The sequence below is a fragment of the Ovis canadensis genome, chromosome 3 (genome assembly GCF_042477335.2).
Source record: "Ovis canadensis isolate MfBH-ARS-UI-01 breed Bighorn chromosome 3, ARS-UI_OviCan_v2, whole genome shotgun sequence".
Lineage (NCBI taxonomy): Eukaryota > Metazoa > Chordata > Mammalia > Artiodactyla > Bovidae > Ovis > Ovis canadensis.
This window is the reverse complement of record NC_091247.1, coordinates 145,865,298-145,886,428: the sequence shown is the minus strand read 5'-3', so window position 1 is coordinate 145,886,428 and position 21,131 is coordinate 145,865,298. Positions and strand designations below refer to the sequence as shown.

The window sequence follows — 21,131 nt, the reverse complement described above, 5'->3', positions numbered from 1 at the left end:
ATGACTATCCCCCAGCGTCTATAACAGGTTACAAATGACAGTTGACTAAGCACAGAACATTTCTGATCCTTCACCACAAAATTCAGAGATATTCTTAAGAAGCAGTATTATCTTGGTATGCTTATTGGTACATTTTACTAATACTACCCATGTGAAAAACATAAACTTCTCTACTCTTCATGGTGATACATATCGAAGAAGAGGCTATACAGAGAATTTAACATTGCTTACAGGTTTCCTTGGTAGCTCAGCTGGTAAAGAATCTGCCTGCGAAGGAGGAAATCTCGGCTCGATTCCTGGGTCAGGAAGATCCCCTAGAGAAGGGATAGGCTTACCCACACCAGTATACTTGGCCTTCCCTGGTGGCTTAGATGGTAAAGAACACACCTGCAATGTGGGACACCTGAGTTCGATCCCTGGATTAGGAAGATTCCCTGGAGAAGGGCATGGCAATCCCCTCCAGTATTCTTGCCTGGAGAATGCCCGTGGACAGAGGAACCTGGCAGGCTGCAGTCCATGGGGTCACAAAAAGTTGGGCATGACTGAGGACTAAGCACATACAGCCTACTGAAACAAGCAAGACCTTTTCATATAAAGTAACAATAATAAAACATTTGCATGATAGAGACCAAACTGTACCGTAAAACAAAGACTAAACAACCGTAAAACAACCACATCATGATGATGTGATCACTCATCCAGAACCAGACATCTTGGAATGTGAAGTCAAGTGGGCCTTAGAAAGCATCACTACGAACAAAGCTAGTGGAGGTGATGGAATTCCAGTTGAGCTGTTTCAAATCCTGAAAGATGATGCTGTGAAAGTGCTGCACTCAATATGCCAGCAAATTTGGAAAACTCTGCAGTGGCCACAGGACTGGAAAAGGTCCATTTTCATTCCAATTCCAAAGAAAGGCAATGCCAAACAATGCTCAAACTACTGCACAATTGCACTCATCTCACATGCTAGTAAAGTAATGCTCAAAATTCTCCAAGCCAGGTTTCAGCAAAACGTGAACCGTGAACTCCCTGACGTTCAAGCTGGTTTTAGAAAAGGCAGAAGAACCAGAGATCAAATTGCCAACATCCGCTGGATCATCGAAAAAGCAGGAGAGTTCCAGAAAAACATCGATTTCTGCTTTATTGACTATGCCAAAGCCTTTGACTGTGTGGATCAAAATAAACTGTGGAAAATACTTCAAGAGATGGGAATACCGGACCACCTGACCTGCCTCTTGAGAAATCTGTATGCAGGTCAGGAAGCAACAGTTAGAACTGGACATGGAACAACAGACTGGAAATAGGAAAAGGAGTACGTCAAGGCTGTATCTTGTCATCCTGCTTATTTAACTTATATGCAGAGTACATCATGAGAAACGCTGGACTGGAAGAAACACAAGCTGGAATCAAGATTGCCGGGAGAGATATCAATAACCTCAGATATGCAAATGACACCACCCTTATGGCAGAAAGTGAAGAGGAGCTAAAAAGCCTCTTGATGAAAGTGAAAGAGGAGAGTGAAAAAGTTGGCTTAAGGCTCAACATTCAGAAAACGAAGATCATGGCATCCGGTCCCATCACTTCATGGGAAATAGATGGGGAAACGGTGGAAACGGTGTCAGACTTTATTTTTTGGGGCTCCAGAATCACTGCAGATGGTGACTGCAGCCATGAAATTAAAAGACGCTTACTCCTTGGAAGAAAAGTTATGACGAACCTAGATAGCATATCCAAAAGTAGAGACATTACTTTGCCAACTAAGGTCTGTCTAGTCAAGGCTATGGTTTTTCCTGTGGTCTTGTATGGATGTGAGAGTTGGACTGTGAAGAAGGCTGAGCGCTGAAGAATTGATGCTTTTGAACTGTGGTGTTGGAGAAGACTCTTGAGAGTCCCCTGGACTGCAAGGAGATCCAACCAGCCCATTCTGAAGGAGGTCAACCCTGGGATTTCTTTGGAAGGAATGATGCTAAAGCTGAACTCCAGTACTTTGGCCACCTCATGAGAAGAGTTGACTCATTGGAAAAGACTCTGATGCTGGGAGGGATTGGGGGCAGGAGGAGAAGGGGACGACCGAGGATGAGATGGCTGGATGGCATCACGGACTCTATGGACATGAGTCTGAGTGAACTCCGGGAGATGTTGATGAACAGGGAGGCCTGGCGTGCTGCGATTCATGGGGTCGCAAAGAGTCGGACACAACTGAGCGACTGAACTGAACTGAACTGAACAGAAAGCAAAATTGATGGAATCTAAATCCTCTCTAGAAGTGTAGCTGCAAATGAATGTGGGAAATGTAGTTTTCAATTTTTCATCCACTGCAGAACTGGACTAGAAAGAAGTAGGAACACATACTGACTGGGCCAATCTATCACAAAGTGTCTTTGCAACTGAAATTGTATTTTTGCTTATTAATCCCCCAAATTAGAAGGAAAGTTATGACCAACCTAGACAGCATATTAAAAAGCAGACATTACTTTGCCAACAAAGGTCCGTCTAGTCAAGGCTATGGTTTTTCCAGTAGTCACGTATAGATGTGAGAGTTGGACTATAAAGAAAGCTAAGCACCGAAGAATCGACGCTTTTGAACTGTGGTGTTGGGGAAGACTCTTGAGAGTCCCCTGCACTGCAAGGAGATCCAACCAGTCCATCCTAAAGGAGATCAGTCCTGAGTATTCAGTGGAAGGACTGATGTTGAAGCTGAAACTCCAATACTTTGGCCACCTGATGCGAAGAACTGACTCATGTGAAAAGACCCTGATGTTGGGAAAGATTGAGGGCAGGAGAAGGGGACAACAGAGGATGAGATGACTGGATGGCATCACTGACTCAATGAACATGAGTTTGAGTAAACTGTGGCAGTTGGTGATGGACAGGAAAGCCTGGCGTGCTGCAGTCCATCGGGTCACAAAGAGTAGGACACGAATGAGCGACTGAACTGAATTGAACTAATCCCCCAATCTATTGATTAGCAAGGTGGGATTTCCAGGTGGCTTAAACAATAAAGAATTTTCCTGTAAATGCGGGAGATCCAGGTTCTATCCCTAGGTCAGGAAGATTCCCTGGAGTAGGAAGTGGCAACCACTCCAGTATTCTTGCCTGGAAAATCCCCTGGACAGAGGAGCCTGGCGGACTACAGCCTATAGGGTCACAAAGAATTGGACAGAACTGAAGTGACTTAGCACTCACACAATAAAGAGCAAAGTGGTGGGAGCTGGTACCCATTCTGCTGGTACAATTTTAGCAGATGCTGCAAAGGTGTCCTCTGCAGCCAACAACTGTGGTGGTGAATTCCTGACCATCAGATTTGGCCTCAGTGATGTGTTCCCGGAGGATGCAGTTCAAACAATGAGAAGCTGGCTTCCTGATGGAGGCATAAGAGAAGACCCTTAGGCGAGCTGAGTGGTGGTACTCAGTGTTTATTCCTAGAGATTGAGCCCAAAGCCTGGTCTGCCATCTTTTCTAGCAATTTTACAGGTTTTAATTCCCTGTATTCAATCCCTTTTGCTTAACATACAAGAGATCTCTGTTTATATGCAGTTAAACCCTGACTGATATTCTTAATTTTATTTTTTTCAATCTCTGAAATTTTTTATTATGAGAACTTTTAAACATATACAAAAGTGAACATAACATAATAATGCACCCCCATGTACCAACTTCAGGCCGGTCTTGTTGAAGTTTTATTCCCAGCATCACCTAGAATTATTTTACAAAACATTCCAGGTATCATCTGTAAATACTTCAATACATATTTCTAAAAAGTCAGATCCATTTTTAAAACAATACCACCATATCACAATCACATCTAAAACATAACAAGAACCCCTAAATGACACTAAATAGTCAGCGACACATGTGTGCTAAGTCACTTCAGTCATGTCCCCCTCTGGAACCCTACGTACTGTAGCCTGCCAGGCTCCTTTGTTCATGGGATTCTCCAAGCAAGAATACTGAAGTGGGTTGCCATGCCTTCCTCCAGGGGATCTTCCCTGACTCAGGGATCAAACCTGAGTCTTACATCTCCTGCACTGGCAGGCAGGTTCTTTTCCACTAGCACCACCTTGGAAGCCAAATATCCAGTCAAGTATACTTAAGTGCAAAACTGCTATGAATGACTATTGGTGATTAAGAAGAATAAGATCATACCTCTCCTAGTTCAGCTCCTGGGAATGAATTACGACAGCTAGGTCAGTGGTTTTGAGAATCTGTTAAGTATAAGGCCAGTTATGGTTCTATCTTCCTGACGACTCTTCCCACGACATCTCTTCCCATAACCAAGTGAGTCTATTTACATACTGGGGGTCCCTGGCTCACTGGACTCTCAGATGGTAATAATATAATCTATGAGCTGCTTCACTATATTTCAAAAGGCCTTAAACAGGCTAAACAGTTTAATCACAATGTCATGAGTCCGTACTTTTGGCAAAACTGCCTTAACTTGGTGTGATAATCCTAGATTCTGACTGGCAATGTTATATATCTTAGAGTAACAAAAGTGGGAAGTGAATTAATATTGATGCTAAAGCTGAAACTCCAGTACTTTGGCCACCTCATGCGAAGAGTTGATTCATTGGAAAAGACTCTGGTGCTGGGAGGGATTGGGGGCAGGAGGAGAAGGGGACGACAGAGGATGAGATGGCTGGATGGCATCACCGACTCGATGGACGTGAGTCTGAGTGAACTCCGGGAGTTGGTGATGGACAGGGAGGCCTGGTATGCTGCAATTCATGGTGTCGCAAAGAATCGGACACGACTGAGCGACTGAACTGAACTGAACTGAAATTATAGTCAAAACTCTCTAAACAGTATGCTTCAGATCCAGCTGTTGCACTGCATATAAATTATACTTCAACTAAAATAAAAACTTAGAGTGGATACAATCTTTGAAAACCCAGGGTCCTTGGGAGGTGGGGAATGACCTTCAGTAGTGAAAGACTGGGATTCAGTGAGCAGTCTCAGAAGAGAAGGTGTTTTCTCTCTTCTTACTCAACACTGATGACTTAGCCAGTGCTCCTGGTCTCGGCTCTGCTAGGACCTGGCCTCCCTCTCTCCCTCTGCTGGCTCCCCCAGCTTCTGTCAATCACGCTTAGCTCCATATTTGGAAAGCGACTTTGAACAATCAGCCTGCTCCTGTGTCTGCTGCCAACAGTCTAAACAGCTTACCCCTGTTCTCATCGCTCCCTTGAATCCTAGTTCTACTGGCAAATCCTGGCTCCACCCCTCAGGAGCTGTGCTGTCTCTGGGCAAGCAGGTTAATATCTCTTTGTCTCAGTTTTAGGGGCTTCCCTGGTGGCTCAGAGGTTAAAGCATCTGCCCGCAATGCGGGAGACCTGGGTTTGATCCCTGGGTTGGGAAGATCCCCTGGAAAAGGAAATGGCAACTCACTCCAGTACTCTTGCCTGGAGAATCCCATGAACAGAGGAGCTTGGTGGGCTACAGTCCACGGGGTCGAAAAGAGTTGGACACGACTGAGCGACTTCACTTCACTTCTGTCTCAGTTTTGCCATCTGTAAAATGGAGATAAAACAGTATCTACCTTGCAGAGTCACTATAAAGCTTCTGCAACTGGGTCTGTGCCTGCCCTGGTTCTGGTAAGCGAGGGCGACTGTCACTGCGACTATTGCTACCTCTTCCTAATCAAGGCAAGAGGCCTTTTCTCAGTTCTCAGCCTTTCACCTCCCTGCGCAGGAGGGACACTGTTTCCTGAACCCCACCACCTTGCTTCTCACTGCATCTGCAAGCATCCGCATTCTCAGGGGAACTGTTTCCAGCCTCCACTGCCAGCTCCTGCCCTCCTCCCAGCCTCTGTGCTCCGTGTGGGGCAGCCCCAGCCCCACCCCCCTTCCCTTCACACACTCACAAACTCTTTCCTTTGTAAGTTTCAAGCCTGAAGTGTCAGTCTTCATCCCACAGGGGAGTCTTTCAGATCTCCTTTCCCCAGGGCTTTTCCTTTTACAAAACTAGAATTCCTCTAGAAACTAGGAGATAGGATTTCTGTCATACTTCCTACTTGCTGATGATGACGTCACTTAACATGCCATTTATTTCTTCATCTGTAAACTGAGAAAGCTGGAGGGGAGAGACAATCTCTCAGGTTCCCTCCTCCTGCTCAGAAAAATTTTCACAAATTCTTTTCAGACCCCAGCTGTCTGGGAGACCTCTTCACGTGAATGTTTGTCATTACCTCCGACTCCACGTGCCCCACTGAACATACCATCTGACCTCACACGTCAGCTTTTCTATTTCTGTTCATGATAATGTTGGTTCCCCTCATCACTCAGACTTGGAACCCAGGTATCTAATCAGTCTCTGAGTCCTATCAACATTTCATACCATCCCTTCCTCCCTCTTGTTCCTTCTGGCTCCACAATCGTAGCCTGGCTGGTCGCTTCCCCCCATGCTGCCTACTGAGCCCAGCCCACTCCATTTACAGACACAGATTCTTCTTGAAAATCCATGTCTTTCGTATTCCTCTTTTCCCCTTGCCAGTCCTAAGTGTTTCTACTAGTCAAACCCCTGGAACAGCAAATTCAAAGCCAAGATTGCCCTGAACTCTTCTTTTTCCCCTTAATATTTATTTATTTATTTGGCTGTGCTGAGCCTTAGTTGCGGAATGTGGAATCTAGTTCCCTGACCAGGTATGGAATTCAGGCCTTCTTGGGAGTGTGGAGTCTTAGCCACTGGATCATCAGGGAAGTCCCCTCTTAACTCTTTAAATTTCTCTCCCAGGATGTTCCTTCTGAACGTTTCACTGCTGTAATGGATCTGCTTTGCAGTTTTCAGCTTTCCTCTCACTGCCCCCCACCTTGGCCCTGAACATACTTCTCAGCCACTTCCTTTCCCATTGAGCCTGTGCTCACTGAAGTACATTTCTTTCAAAAAGCCCAGCTTGCTGGCTTGAGTGGGTTTTTTTAAAAAAAGATTATTTCAAGCCAACCTTCTCTTAAGGTCTTCCTCCAGTGACCAACTTGTGATTATTTACCTGTGATGACTTCTCATAGCACTTTTGTATACTCATTGGATTATAGGAAGGGGTCTTATATGTTTTCATGATCTCTTTATGGAGTTATCCTCTTTCCTAATTACATTCTCAACTTCTCGAGGACAGGGAGCACAGACCTTTTAGCTCCCTAATACACAGTGATAGTAAAAACGTTAACAATAATGATGACTCAACTGATCATCTGCCTGCAGACAATATAGCACAATCCTCACAAACACAATTTCTCAGGAAAACAAAGATGATAAGTTAAAAGCAACATGTACAGCTGCTCCATATAGTTTTCATTAACTCTGCCACTGTATTTTACTTTCGATCTGAGCATGCACAAAGTATGTAATATACTTAAAATTGTAAAGCACTATATTAATGAAAGGTATCTATCATTAACAACCCAGTCACTATGGCTGGAATGTTTAAGAATTCTTGGTATGATTTCTACAAGCCCACAGAAAGGGTTACATTAAAGTAGTGGTTCTCAACTAGGGACCATTTTGGCCCCCGCCCTCAATGGACATTGGCCATGCCTGGAGACATTTTTGGCTGTCACAAGTGAGGGGGTATTGTAGGCTTCTAGCAGAGAGAGTTCAGAGGTGCTGCTAAACATCATACAATGCACAGGACAGCTATTCACATCAAAGCTTTATCTGGCCCCAAAGGCCAGGAGCACTGGGGATGAGAAGCCCTGTGTTACAGGAAGCTCACAGAGGAATAAGGACTGACCACTCCTGCAGGAGGCAGAGAGGAACAGCTCACTTCCTTGAAATGATGGACCCCTGGTCCTGTCTTGTTTACAGTATCCCAACACCTGCTCCACAAGAAATCTGTTCAGGTTCCTAGATGATGTTTTATTTTTATTTTTGTATTGAACTATTTCATTTTATTAGAAAATATTTGACTAGGTAATACATGTACACAGTACACCATTCATAAAGTACACAAGCGTCTACAGTGAAAAAAGCATCTACAGTGAAAAAAGCCTCCTTCACTGCTGTGCGATGTGCTCAGTTGTGCCAAACTCTGCGACTCCACGGACTGTCGGCCGCCAGGCTCCTCTGTCCATGGAATTTTCCAGGCAAGAATCCTGGAGTGGGTTGCCATTTCCTACTCCAGAGCCTTCACTGCCTATCCCCCCAAAAGTTCCATCCCATGTTTTCTTCTATAACTTTCACAATTTTATTTTTTACATTAAAATCTTTGGCTCATCTAAATGGATTTTTCAAATGTCTCTTATTAACATGCCCAGCCTAAGATGTCTAGGAGTTAACCTTCCCATTGAGATCTTTTGGAATTATTCTCATTTCTCAAAGAGAGAAAATACTAATAAACTTTAGAAGTTAATGAAGTTAACCTGCAACTCTGGATACAGGAGGACAGACTGTATTGTACACTACATTTAAAAATTTAACTTTAATTAAAACAGTGAGTGTCTTTGAGCAGTGTGAATACACAAAAGTAAAAATCTTTCTCATCAACTGAAAATTAATAGATTTAAATAATTATGTACAGAGTTCAAAAAGAGCCCAAAATATATTCCTATAACCTTTGAGAAAGTCTCTTTCTCTGCACATGTACTTTTTGCTCTAGCAATACCTCTGATCAAGAATTACTACTGGACTAAAAACAATGAATGGCAACTTATTTTTTTTTTTTTTTAAGTTCTGGCTAACTCCAAACAAACTACTCTAGGAAAAATAGAAATCATGACAAATTGAAAGCACCACAGAGTGGTGCATATAAAGAGGATCACTTGTAAACATTTAAAAATATACTTTTATTTGAAAAGAGAAAATATAATAAAACACCATAATTCATACTAAATGATGTTACAGTCTTTGAACAAGCTTTTTTTCTTTTTGGACTTTTTCTCAGGCAAAATCTGAAGTTCGGATTAACAGATGCACTCTCAAAGATCTCTCCTAGTTTTAAAATCCTCTAAATTTATGATTCTATATACTGTTTCTTAATGGATCACTTTCAGAGATAAGATGGGTTTGTAGACAAATCTTTTGAATAGGAGACGCAGACTAGTAATCCTCAATTCTAACTACACACAGAAATCACCTTGGGAGGTTTGGAAAAATAATAGTGATAACATGCCCCCTAATACATACCAGTTTCTGATTCAGTTCGTCTAGAATGGAATCTAGGCATGGATATTTTAAATGCTTTGAGAAGATTCTAATGTGTTGCTAATATTAAGATCTGCAGATTATATTAAAAGCTAAAAACAAATGTAGCTGGAGCCCAAGTAGGTAAGACAAATGAGCAAAGCAGATTGGGTACAAGAAACTGGAGAACATGTGTCTCGTCTATTTCAGTAAAAATAAGACAGATCTTTTTATTTCTTTTCAAGAAATGCCAGAAATCAAGTTTTAAGTGAAATTCAGATACTTAAATGTTGACAGCTAATTCCAAACAATTTAAAGAGAACAAGTCTTACAAAATACACCCACAGGTTTCATTTGGTTCTATAGTCACCAACATAACAAAACCAGTTCAATAAATCAAGCCCAACTTTTCCTCTGTGTTCTGTCCTGCCATTCTCCCAACTCAAAGGCCCCTCCTCCCAGACCTCGAGCCATAAACTCTCCCTTTCCTTTTCCTTTCCATTGTTCCCTTCTTTTCCAATCTTCTTTGTCTTCCGTCACTCCTAAGAGATGGAAACTGAGATCCACACATTAAATCTTTATGTGGCCCTGGCTGCATCACTCTGACGGGCTTCTCTACCTGGGAAAATTCAAGTTATAAATTGTAACCTGAGGCTGTGACTCCATGATATCAACAACCAGCTGGTTTTGTGAAGTCGGGGGAAAAGCCAATCAAGCTCATAACTCCATATTACCAAGAGGTTTATCAAACAAACAATATATGTAAGTCATCATTTAATTTCTGCTCTTGTTTTGTTTTTAAATCTAAATCACTTATAAAAATTACGCCAGTATTGTTTTTTAAAAATTCTGCTGTCTGAGCTCTATGCCAGGCCAACTAAATCTGAATCTCTGGAAATGGAGTCTGGGCATCGGTAGCTTTTAAGAGACTTTAGGTGAATCTGGTGTGAAGCCTGCTTTGAGAATCATTAATCTTAACCTATCCTAAACCTGCAGATTACCAGAGTTTGAACTTGTTCAAGGATATTCTCAGCTCTGTTCTCATTGTACCTTCACAACTCAGACACTGTCATTAGTATCGTACAGATGAGAAAAGAAGGCATTAAAAATGTTAGCTGAGTTACCCAAGGGGACCCAGTTAGTTACAGGCAAAGATACACTATAGCATTACCTGAGGCAGAGTTCCTTGACAGGAACCTGGGTGCTTGCAAAGTTTACCCAAACCATGTTGCTTTCCTATCACTGGATTCCTTTATGCTTAGTAAGTAACCCTAACACACAGGTGCTGAGCTGAAACCCAATGACTAAAATGCGATCAACTTCCAGATATAAGTTTTTTAAAAAGACTCAATTTAGGGCCAGTGTTCTAAGGTGTCCTTCTCTAAAGTCTATGATGCTATTTGGATTTCACTCCCTTCTATGCACTTGCCTCCCCCACCTCCATACTACCTTTCATAGACAGATGCACGTTCGCCCAGGGACTAAAAAGTTTCAGGTAGCTTCCGTTAAGACATTTTCAGAAAGATATTTTTAAATGATTAAATATTCATTGAACATTAGAGGTAAGGGAACTTTCCTGATCAACTTCCCCCACCTCCTCTGATAGATGAGAAACCTGAACTCTCTTTTAATTGAGTACCTATGGAGTTAACAGTGCACCAAGCTCGTCACATCTATTATCCTCACTAACCCTTCAGGATAACTCAATAAGTACCACTATCATCACCACCATCACTACCATTTAACAAATGGGGGCAGGGAACTGAGGCTCAGAGATGCCAAACAACTTGCCCAAGGTGTCTAGGCTAGTGAGTTGAGACTGGGCATTTACATTTGACTCAAAGTATCTGTCCTTACTTCACCTTCCATCACCTGGACTGATGGTGCAAAATGTGAAAGATAAATATGAAAAGGCTAGGAGGTGATCAGTGAACACTTATTTGAAGAGGCAGAAAGTGGTATTTGGGCTAAGCCTTTCACAAATATATAGCATTTCAGCAGGCATTCCAGTTTGGAATCAGCATCCATATTGAGGCAGAAAGTGACAGGGAGGACATAGGGTGAACTGGGAGAAAGTGATGGAAAGAGGTGAGGAACAGATTGTGGAAGGTCCCAGGTGCCTGACTAAGGAATTTAGACTTTAATTGTAGGCAACTGACTTTGACAACCAGTGGTTTTAAGAAAGATTAATTAAAAATTAGTTTAAAAAATACAGATCCCATGGAAGTGTGGAGACTGAATTAGGGGAGCAGAGCTTGATACCAAGGAGGCCAACTAGAAGCCCATTACGCCTCCTTTGCTGGCTACTTTACTCTTTACCCTTCACCGTGCTTGCATCTGCTCCCGAGTGCTGGTTTCTTCAGGGCACCTCCATGTCTGTTTCACCATTTTTGAATCCCAATAAACTCCTTAAATTGCCCTGTCTAAATCAAGTGATAGAGACCTGAACCTGGGTAGTGGGAATGGAGATGAAAAGACAGGTTTATGCGTCATTTGCAGGTTCCTGGTAACTGCTCAGAAATGAAGAGAAGGCATGAGAGACGGAGCAGAGTAGAGACTCTGATGCTTCAACTTAGCAGAGGAACAAATAACGAGATCTAGAAAGAAAGGGATGGTCAACAGTAGCATTAAAAGGTGAAAGATGTTTTGATTAAGATCTCAATCCAACAGGCATTTATTAAGCAGTTATTCTGTGCTGGGCATTAGGGAACAATGGTAAGACTAGTTTCGCCCTCTTGTATCACCCAGAGAGAAAAAAAAAGACAGTCTGGCAATAATCAGGTGCCTGGTCTCTTAGTCTCAGGACAAATGTACCCTCTTACAAAGACCCACCTAGAGGGTCATCTATCTCAGGCATCAGCCTTCCTCACGAGATTGATCTGGTTTTATTTGTTCACTGTAAGAACAAATCTCCAACATTCATTTATAGGTGTATTTATTGTCTGTCTCCCCCCAGGAGAAGGGATATCTCACAGAAACAGGGACTTTATCTTGTAGTTGCTAACTGCCACATAAACTCTCAGTAGGAAATACTCATTGAATATGTTTAGGGGAAAAAAAGTGAATTCACCTCATCAAAGTTAAGACCTCACGCCAAACCAGGTGAGTTTCCTGATGTCTAAGGAACTACTGAAAACTACCTAACTCTTGAGGAGTAAAGCCAATTTGAAGTTGGGGCCCAAACTGAAATCCAGGGGGCCTACTACGATCAGAGAGAGCCCTGACTTGGCTGATAGATTTCAGGAATACCCAGCCGGTGAGAGATTCATTTAACAATGAGGCCAGCCAGCCACCTAGCTCAGGTTTTATTTCCGTCGTCGTTCTGACGTCAGAAAAAGCACGAGTTGCCGCAGTTTCTTCTATCAAGGTGACAAATTACAGTCTTGTTGGGCCCTGGAGTCTGCAAACGATGGATTTATTCTCTCCTTCCCCTTATATTAAAAAGTCTTAAACCCACGGCAGAGATGTCAGATCCTTTTCCAAACGCAAATAAATACGGTTTCCTAGCGCTGGGGTCTTTTCAACTCATGAAATACATCACCAGGGATTCGTCCGCGAAACTATGTGATGCTGGTGGCAATTAGGTTTTCACCGGAGAACCAGAGCAATAAAAACCCGCTCAGACACAAAGGACTCACAATTGTAGCACCAACTTCCCAAGCCGAAGACAGCCTGTGAAAGGCACGGGCGAAACGCCGGGACGCGGTTACCGCGAAATTCCTTTTGCCGCCATATGTACTTCTAACTACAGTTCAGTCCAAACCCAGGGCTGGGCACTTCCACAGGGAATCGGCGCCCAGGCAGCCCTGTAGCCTGGGGGTACCAGTGGGTGCTGAGGACCCCGAGTTCCGGGAGGGGCTGAGGACCCCGAAGCTCCGGGTGGTGGGGGCGTGCACTGGGGCGAAGGAACACTTTCCTCCGGGCACCCGCCAGCCGAGATTAAATGCCTATTGTGGTAACATTTAGGGACACGAGGGTGATTCGGGGGTGGGGGGAAGAGGTGGGAGTGCTGGGGAGACCACTCGGCGCTCGGGCCCCGCGCAATCGGTGCCCTTTTGTTCGCCAGCTCCAGCGGTTCCTAGCTTTCAGAACGACACTTCTCTCTTTCTCTCCTTCCTTTGGGAAAGAACCTCTTTGGGGCGGGAAAGGGCAGTGAGTCACTGCCAGCATCGCTTAATAATCCTCCTCACCCTCCACCCCGTCCCCCAACCTCATAACCCGCATCCTTTCCGTTACTGAGAGCCGGGCAGAGCTCGAGAAGGGCCGGCGAGCGTGTTCCTGTTTACTCGGGCTCCGTGGCTAGTCCCCGAGACCCAGCCGGCCTCACACTCAACCCCGGGCACATCACATGCCTTTCTTGGGGCTCCTAAGACACAGGAAATTCCCCGCAAATGCCCAGCACTCAACCACTGCTCGGCAATGCAGTGGAGCCCTCACCTCGGCGCGCTCTCTAGACCCGCGTGGTCCCTAACCCGCGAATGATTTAACCAGATCCGGCACCACAATCTGCCACTAAGAAAACAGACCCCAGAAGTAAGCCGCAGCCCACGCAACGCTGAAACCAGGGGCTCCGCGCCTCTTTACACTGCCGCAGGGGTCAGCAGAACCGTGGATCTGACTTTTCTCTTGGTAAAAGCAAAATCCGACCGCATCCGGCTCAGCCGCGCACTCCTTCCTTTCACGCTCGCATGGATGACTTCTGCGTTACCGCCTCCTCTCACATCTAAAACGTCCCTTTCCTCCCCACCGCTGCTCCCTCAGCTCTCCCTGGGAACGGGAAATCCTCTTACCTCGGGCCAAAAAAAAAAGGGGGGGGAAAGTGGTATCCGCCCTTCCCGGATTTTCCCCCAGCCTTGCGATGTCCTTTGTGTCAAGGTCTGGCTGCCTTGGCGGATGAAAGGTGCCCTCCGTCAGCCAGGGCTGGGCGGGGAGGCTCGGCGTGGCGTGGCGGATTTCCGAGGAAGGTGAAGGGCGGCGACCTTCAGGCGGAGCGGCGTGCCGCCCCAGCCCGCGCACTCCTGGCTCTCCTCCTCCTTTCGGGGCCGATTGCATCAGAAGCTCCCCCCACCAGCAACCCTTACCCACACGGTACTCGCCAGGCTCGCACTCACATCCGCTCGCTTGGCCGCAGAGGTTTTCGAATCAAATCAGTCATCTCCTACTGGGGGACGCGTCGCCCTTGCGCATCCATGGCTCGCGATGGTTTAGCTGTTCAGGCTATTCATCCGCGTCTCGCCTGCCGTCGCCTCCCCTCCTGCGCGTCCGCTCTTTAACCGAAGCTGCGTGTCACTGAGCGATGCCCATCACATGGTGTCTCTTGCCTAGGCGGCTGCCCCTGGCTGCCTCCTTGTCGCCGTCCGCCGAGGACGCGGCGACCGCAGCCGGCGAAGGTTGAGCATCGGAAAGAGAGGGAGCGAGGGAGGGGTTGCGGGGCGCTTGTGTGCCGGGAGCGCCGGCGGTGGCCCCGGGAGCGGAGTGTGCGCGCAGTCTGGACACCTGCCCCACGCCCTCCTGGTGCCCTGCAGCGAGCCCAGAGCCCAGCTGCAGCGGTGGCCGCAGCCTGGGGGCCCTGGAGATGGAGAGGGGAGGTGGCTGGGAGGGCACGGAAGGAGGCGAGGAGGGCTGTGCGATGGGGGGCTGGGGGTGCATTGGGGGTGCGCCGGAGCCGGGCCGGGGCGCGTGAGCGCGGGGAATTGCATTGTGGGAAGGGCGCCGCGTGAGGATGGCCGCCGGAGTGGCTGGTCGGCTCACAGCCCTGCAAGCAGCGTGGCAGCCGCTGGCAGCGAGGGAGCGGCGTGGAGGCTCCCGAGGGACTGCGCGGAGGAGGCCGGGGACGGCCGGGAGCGCGGGCACCTCTGGAAAGCCTTCGTCCGTCACCCGCAGTGGGAGGCGCCTCCCCTCTTCCGGATCCAGCACCCGCAGTCCCGGCCAGCCCCCACCCCGAGATCTATGCTGAGGGGCTCTGTTGAGGGGACTGCGTGGTTTTGCTGAGCTGGGGCGCGCTCTGGGCTGGGGGGAGACCCCACGTGATCGAGCCCCGGGCGTGGCGCGTCGGGGATCAAGAAGCCGGGCGCTCGAAATCGGGGGTCAGCGGGGAGCGAGGGCGCAGGATGGAGGGGTCTGGGGCCGCAGGGCCCGTTCCCCTTTCTTTTGCTCTTTGTTCCGGGCACAGCCCCTCTGCACTGACTGGCCACTTCCTTGCAGGGCAGTGTGTTTCCTTAAAATGGCGACAGGAAATCCCACCTGCGCGTCAGCCAATGAGACAGTCAGCGCCGCGCGAATTTGCGGGGTGGAAACTCGAGCCTTCTATTGACAGGAATGGTTGCGTCTCCGTGTTCCATGAAAACAGGAAAAGGAAGGTGAATCATCTTTCAAAAATTAATCTACCAGGCGCATTTCAAAAGGGCAGACGGAGTAGCCTCTGATGGAGTGGCTATGGCTTTTTAGTCACCGCTGGAAAAGCGAGAGGAAAACCAAACGCCTCGTAACTAGAATACTCGTTCCGTCGAGTGGCAGAAATTGGTCTTGGTTAGTTCGACAATGGCTGACTGAGAACCCTATTCAGAAGGCCAGCTGTTGAATAAACCAGAGAAAGTGAAAGGCCTTGCAAACAGAAAGGGGAAGATGATGGATGGGGAGCCTCGCTCAAACAGACCTGCGATCAAATTTGGCCTCTGACACTGCTTCCCTCGCCTGCTTGACGTTGTCCTTAGTTTTGTTCCCAAGTTTGTTTAAACACACACACACACACACACACACACACAGTAGTACCCATATCATAATAATATTATACACGTCGCCCAAAAGTTGGGTTTTCTTCCCCCTCCTTTTCTAGAGGAAGCTAATTTAGAATGAAATTTGCTAATTATAAGTAGTGTGCCCTTTGCCTGGCAGGGATAATGCTTATGAATAAGGAAATCTGAACATGCAAAATAATAGACCGAGCATGGCTCCATCAGCTGGTTGAAATATTTACCTTATCATCACTGGTATATTCCCCAGTGTTTAGAGAACATGTCTGATCGTCTGATGGAAAGCTTATCTTTTGATTAGGGTTTTAACTTATTTCTGTGCACCTAAGGCTGCAGTTAGGTAGCATTAAAAAAATTTTTTTAATTGTGGTAAAAGTCATATAATACAGTGAGTGAGTGAAGTTGCTCAGCCGTGTCCGACTCTTTGCGACCCCATGAACTGTAGTCCACCAGGCTCCTCCGTCCATGGGATTCTCCATCCATGGGATTCTCCAGGCAAGAATACTGGAGTGGGTTGCCATTTCCTTCTCCAGGGTATCTTCCTGACCCAGGGATTGAACCTAGGTCTCCTGCATTGCAGGCAGACATTTTTAACCTCTGAGCCACCAGGGACTGGCCTATTTTAACTGTATTTAACTGTGTAGTTGTGACACTAAGTACATGCATATTGTTTTGCGACTCTCACCATCATCCATCTTCTGAATTTTTCAGCTTTCTGTACTGAAACTCAGTTTCCCTTAAACACTTAACTCCCCATTCCCTTTCCACCCCCAAAGTACTTTCTGACAGCTGTTGTAGCTACCTTGTATAAGTGGAATCAAGCAGTATTTGTCTGCTCTTAATATATGTTGTAATGCATTTTTTAAGGTTAACTTATGTCTTATAAACAGATTGTACCTTTTTTCCCCCTCCCTGTTCTCCTAGTAGACTCTCATTAGTTATCTATTTTATACATAGTAGTGTGTATATGTCAGTCTCAGTCTCCCAGTTGATCCCACCTGCCCTTTCCGCCTTGCTTTCCATACTCTGTCTCCTCTGCATCTGTGTATTTCTGCTTCGCTAACGGGTTCATCTGTGCCATTTTTCTATATATGTGTGTTAATATTCAATATTTGTTTTTCTCTTTTTGACTTCACTCTGTATGATAGTCTCTATGTCCATCCACATCTCTGCAAATGCCACAATTTCATTACTTTTTATGGCTGAGTAATAACTACTGGTGCCAATCAATGAATTTGGTAAAGTTGCAAGATACAAAATTAATGCACAGAAATCTCTTCTATTCCTATACATTAGCAACAAAAGACTGGAAAGAGAAATTAAGAAAACAATCCCATTCACCATTTTAACAAAAAGAATCAAATACTTAGGAACAAACCTACCTAAGGAGGCAAAAGACCTCTACTCGGAAAACTGTAAGATACTGATGAAATAAAGAGGACACAAACAGATGGAAAGATATACCATGTTCTTGGATTAGAAGAATCAATATTGTTAAAATGACTATCCTATCCAAGGCAATTTACAGATTCAGTGCAATTCTATTAAATTACAGTGGCATTTTTCACAGAATTAAAGCAAAAAATTTTGCAATTTGTATGGAAACACAAAAAACCCTGAACAGCCAAAGCAATCTTGAGAAAGAAAAGCAGAGCTGGAGGAATCAGGTTCCCTGACTTCAGACTATACTACAAGACCATAGTAATCAAGGTAGCATTTTACAAACTCGATTCAGTAGTTGAATTGGGCTTCACTCCTTGCCAACTACTGTGCTAAGCACTTTACATGTAAATATTATTACATGTTATCCTTTTAATTACTCAGTACCATATTAGCCTGTGTGTAAACAAGAAAACAGGTTTGAAGAAGCTAAGTTCACATTAAGACAGTAAGTGGTGATAGGGGCTTGAATTCTTGTTCAGGCCCAAATTCAAAGTCCACGCTCGGGCTTAACCATAATTCTACAACTGTTTGCAACTAGACACTCTTGGGCTTTGAGTGTGGAAAGATCTTCGCCCCTCATCTGGATTTTAGTTGACAATTTGAAAATGGAGTGTAGATGTCCCCTTGGAGGCTGAAGTGAAGAAGCTGCTGTGGAGACAGTTGCCGGGAAGGAGGATGGGGATGGTATTCAGGAAGAGTGCCCAGTCGCTTCAGTGTGGCTTTTCTTCCAAAACCACTTGTAGGTGAAACTTCCTGTAAGAGGTCCTTTCAGTAGCTCAGTAGCAATTTAAACCCAATTGCTGTGGTCTCAAATGGAAGCAAGGGGTATCGTGATGATGACTCTCCTCTTCGCTGTGTGCCTCTCAAGAGACAAGCAACAACAAAAGCACCTAATAGATGGTCTCTCGTTTAATCCTCACATCATTTGTAGGAGGTACAGTCCATTATAACCTCTGATTCAAAGTCTAATGAATTTATTCCAAGTCCACTCAGCTCTAACTGGCATATCTAGGTCTTACATCCAGCACTGATTCCAAAGCCAGTTTTCTGTGCCTGGCTCTAAGATGTTCCCTGATGCTGGAACAACCCCTTTGGAGGACCAAGAGGATGAAGGACCTCCTGCCTTCACATGGGGAACACTGCCCTATTTCCAGGCAGCCCAGGAATCAGTTTGCTTTGTAACAGAGTTATGAGCTCCAAGGGCATTGTTGATTGTATCTAAAATTACTGTGGACCTTTGCAACTGAGTAGATTTCCCCAAATGATACTCACCTGGTCAGGACATATTAATGGGTTATATAGTGGGCTGCCCTATGGTACTGAGAAAAGAAACATTTCTGTATCTGAAAGTGAGGCTGGAGCAGGAATCTGTAGTGTGAAAAGAGAATTGAATCACCTCAGGTCACCTGGGAGTTTTCTAGTAGCTCCCATTGGCCCTTTCTGGAAGGTTCCAGGAAGGAGTGGCAGCTTTGTGAAGAAAAATTAATCACATCCCCAGCAAGATTCAGCCTGAACTTGAGCCACACCTGTTCTCACCACAGCTTCACCCTGTACTCACCTGGGTTGTACATGCTTCCCGTCTGCGTGCCCAATAGGAGAGCTGTGCACTTACAAAGAAAAGGTGCTTTCCCCCATGGGTTTTCAAAGCTGTCCAAATATATTGGTAGGTAGATCTATATATATATTTTGTGGATGAATTTTGAAATGGGATCAAAACTATCTCCTGAATATGTATAATTTTCTCTTTTTAATCAGTTATAGGACAGTCTGAATTTTGACAATGATGGAAAATAGATCAGTAGGTATAGTTTTTGCAGAATAACTGTTCTGAATGTCTTCTATTTATAACAGAAGTAATATGACCATCTATGAAAAAAAATCTTACCTCATTAGAAAATAAGTTATTTATTTTGAAATCAGTCTTTTACTCCAACTAATATGGTCTAAAACATCAGATGGTCTTTAAAATTACCTAGTTTTTCTTTTGATGGATGTAATCACATTTCTTTGCCAAATTAACCCATTTCAATGTTCTTTGGGTCTCATTCATAGATGACAATATTTTGACAATAGGAGTTAAAGGAGCTACAGCAAAGAATAACTTTGCAACCTAAGAGTCCCAGTCGTCTGGGCCGTCCTTGGAGCAGACACCCCTCCCCCCAGTAGCACTGTGACAGGATCTGCTGTCATCTCTTCCAGCATCTCAATAGACAATCTACCTCTCCAGATCTGTAACTGGCTCTGGCAGGAGGTCAACAAATTCTACTGAATCTAAACCGAATTTAAAATAAAATCACAGCGCAGTCCTCTTTAAAAATGTCTATTGTTCCTGATTTTGGCTCAGGTTAGCTTTGTAGGGTCACTTAATTTTCATCTGTTAGGGGAGCAGAGAGTAGGGTTTGTTCCGTATTGTGACTGGATGGCAATATGGTCTCATTCACTGAAGCTAAACTAAAGAACCAGAGCCAGTGATCAGTCCCAGGGGTTTATTTACCTGACCTTTACGCATTGTTATGCAGATCAACATGCGTGGATCTCCCTAGCTTCTTACCAAATGAGGTAACAATACCCATCTGACGTTTGAATGACTCTTGTGTCTCCAGATCTTCACCACAATGCTTGGCACACAGTAAGTTTACAATAAGTGGTATCTGTTACTTTCTTGCATGCTTTGCAGAAATAAGCACAGGGCAATAATTTTCAAAGCCCCAGTTTACAGGCATGAGTATTGCATTATGCTCATTCTATTCTGAAACAGCTGTCGGACCAACACCTCTAATCCGTTCTCCCACTATGGCAGTAAGGAGACAAAGTATTAGAAAATAGTCCTCCATGTCCACTCCAAACCTTAATTTTAAACTGACAAAGGGAATTTAAGCTCTACATACGAATGTGCTAGTCAAAATGTAAAATTGTTCCAAAGTTGAGTATTTTATCTACACTTGTTAATGGTGCCAGTATAAGTTATTATAACTTTTTTGTGATAAAATTAAATTTAATCACATATAATTTAGTGATTAAAATGTGGGCCTTGAAGCGAAATTTTCTGAATTCTAATTCTGATTCCACCCTAATAACTCTGCAACCGTGGGTGAGTTGCTTAACGTCTCTGTTCCTCAATTTCCTCATCTTTAAAGTGGAAATAATAACACCTACTGTCCATGGTAATATGAAATATGTTTGTTAATATGTGTGAACATTTCAAGTAAGTCATAATGTATCTTAGGTATTTAATACATAACAATATTAGTTACTGGAAAATAATTTGGCAATAAATAGGAAGAACTTAGATCTCATTGGTGTCACTTCTGGGAATCTGCATCCTAAAAATAATACACAGAGATGTTCACAAATAGCACAGATGATAAGAGCACAGGATTTGGAATCAGGCAAGTAAAGGTAAAAAGCATGTTGGAAAGTATTCATTCAAAGTAAGGATAACATAAATTTAAATAATAGGTCCAAATTAAATACTCAGGTGGCTAGACTCAGGGAGATCTTTAAACCCTCAAACCCTTAGATATAGTTTGAGAAATGGAATACAGGGCTGACTGTTCCTTAGTTCTGAACCAGTATGATCATTCTTACTTTCTTATCAGTTTGGGTATTCAAAAGCAATACAACGGAGAAAGAATCTTCATCCAAGGGCCAGAGAAATTAAAGCAATAGTAGGGAAGTGATGAGAGGTATCAAGGGAAGTGAGGATAGAGGTAAGAAAATGGGAAAATGAATGACAAAATCAGAAGGCGTGAAAATTTGAAACAAGCCCCGGATGCATAGCATGAGCTAGTTCAGGTGAGGACAAGAGCAAGGTCATCTCAGGAA

At 44.6% G+C, this 21,131-nt stretch overlaps 1 protein-coding gene across 6 annotated transcripts in view; it reads right to left on the bottom strand.

The window, feature by feature from the left end:
* The window catches only part of SLC38A1 (solute carrier family 38 member 1), a 77,560-nt gene extending 62,565 nt beyond the window's left edge, over nt 1-14,995 (bottom strand). For 3 of the 6 annotated variants that reach the window (XR_011255886.1, XR_011255887.1, XM_069584517.1), the window contains exon 1: nt 13,902-14,725. The gene's annotated coding sequence lies outside the window, so the exon portion shown is untranslated. Of the gene's footprint in view, nt 1-13,637; nt 13,881-13,901 lie in introns of those variants that run through there. The other 3 variants (XM_069584518.1, XM_069584519.1, XM_069584521.1) reach the window with 3 other exon arrangements.
* Between the last annotated feature and the right edge of the window lie 6,136 nt (nt 14,996-21,131).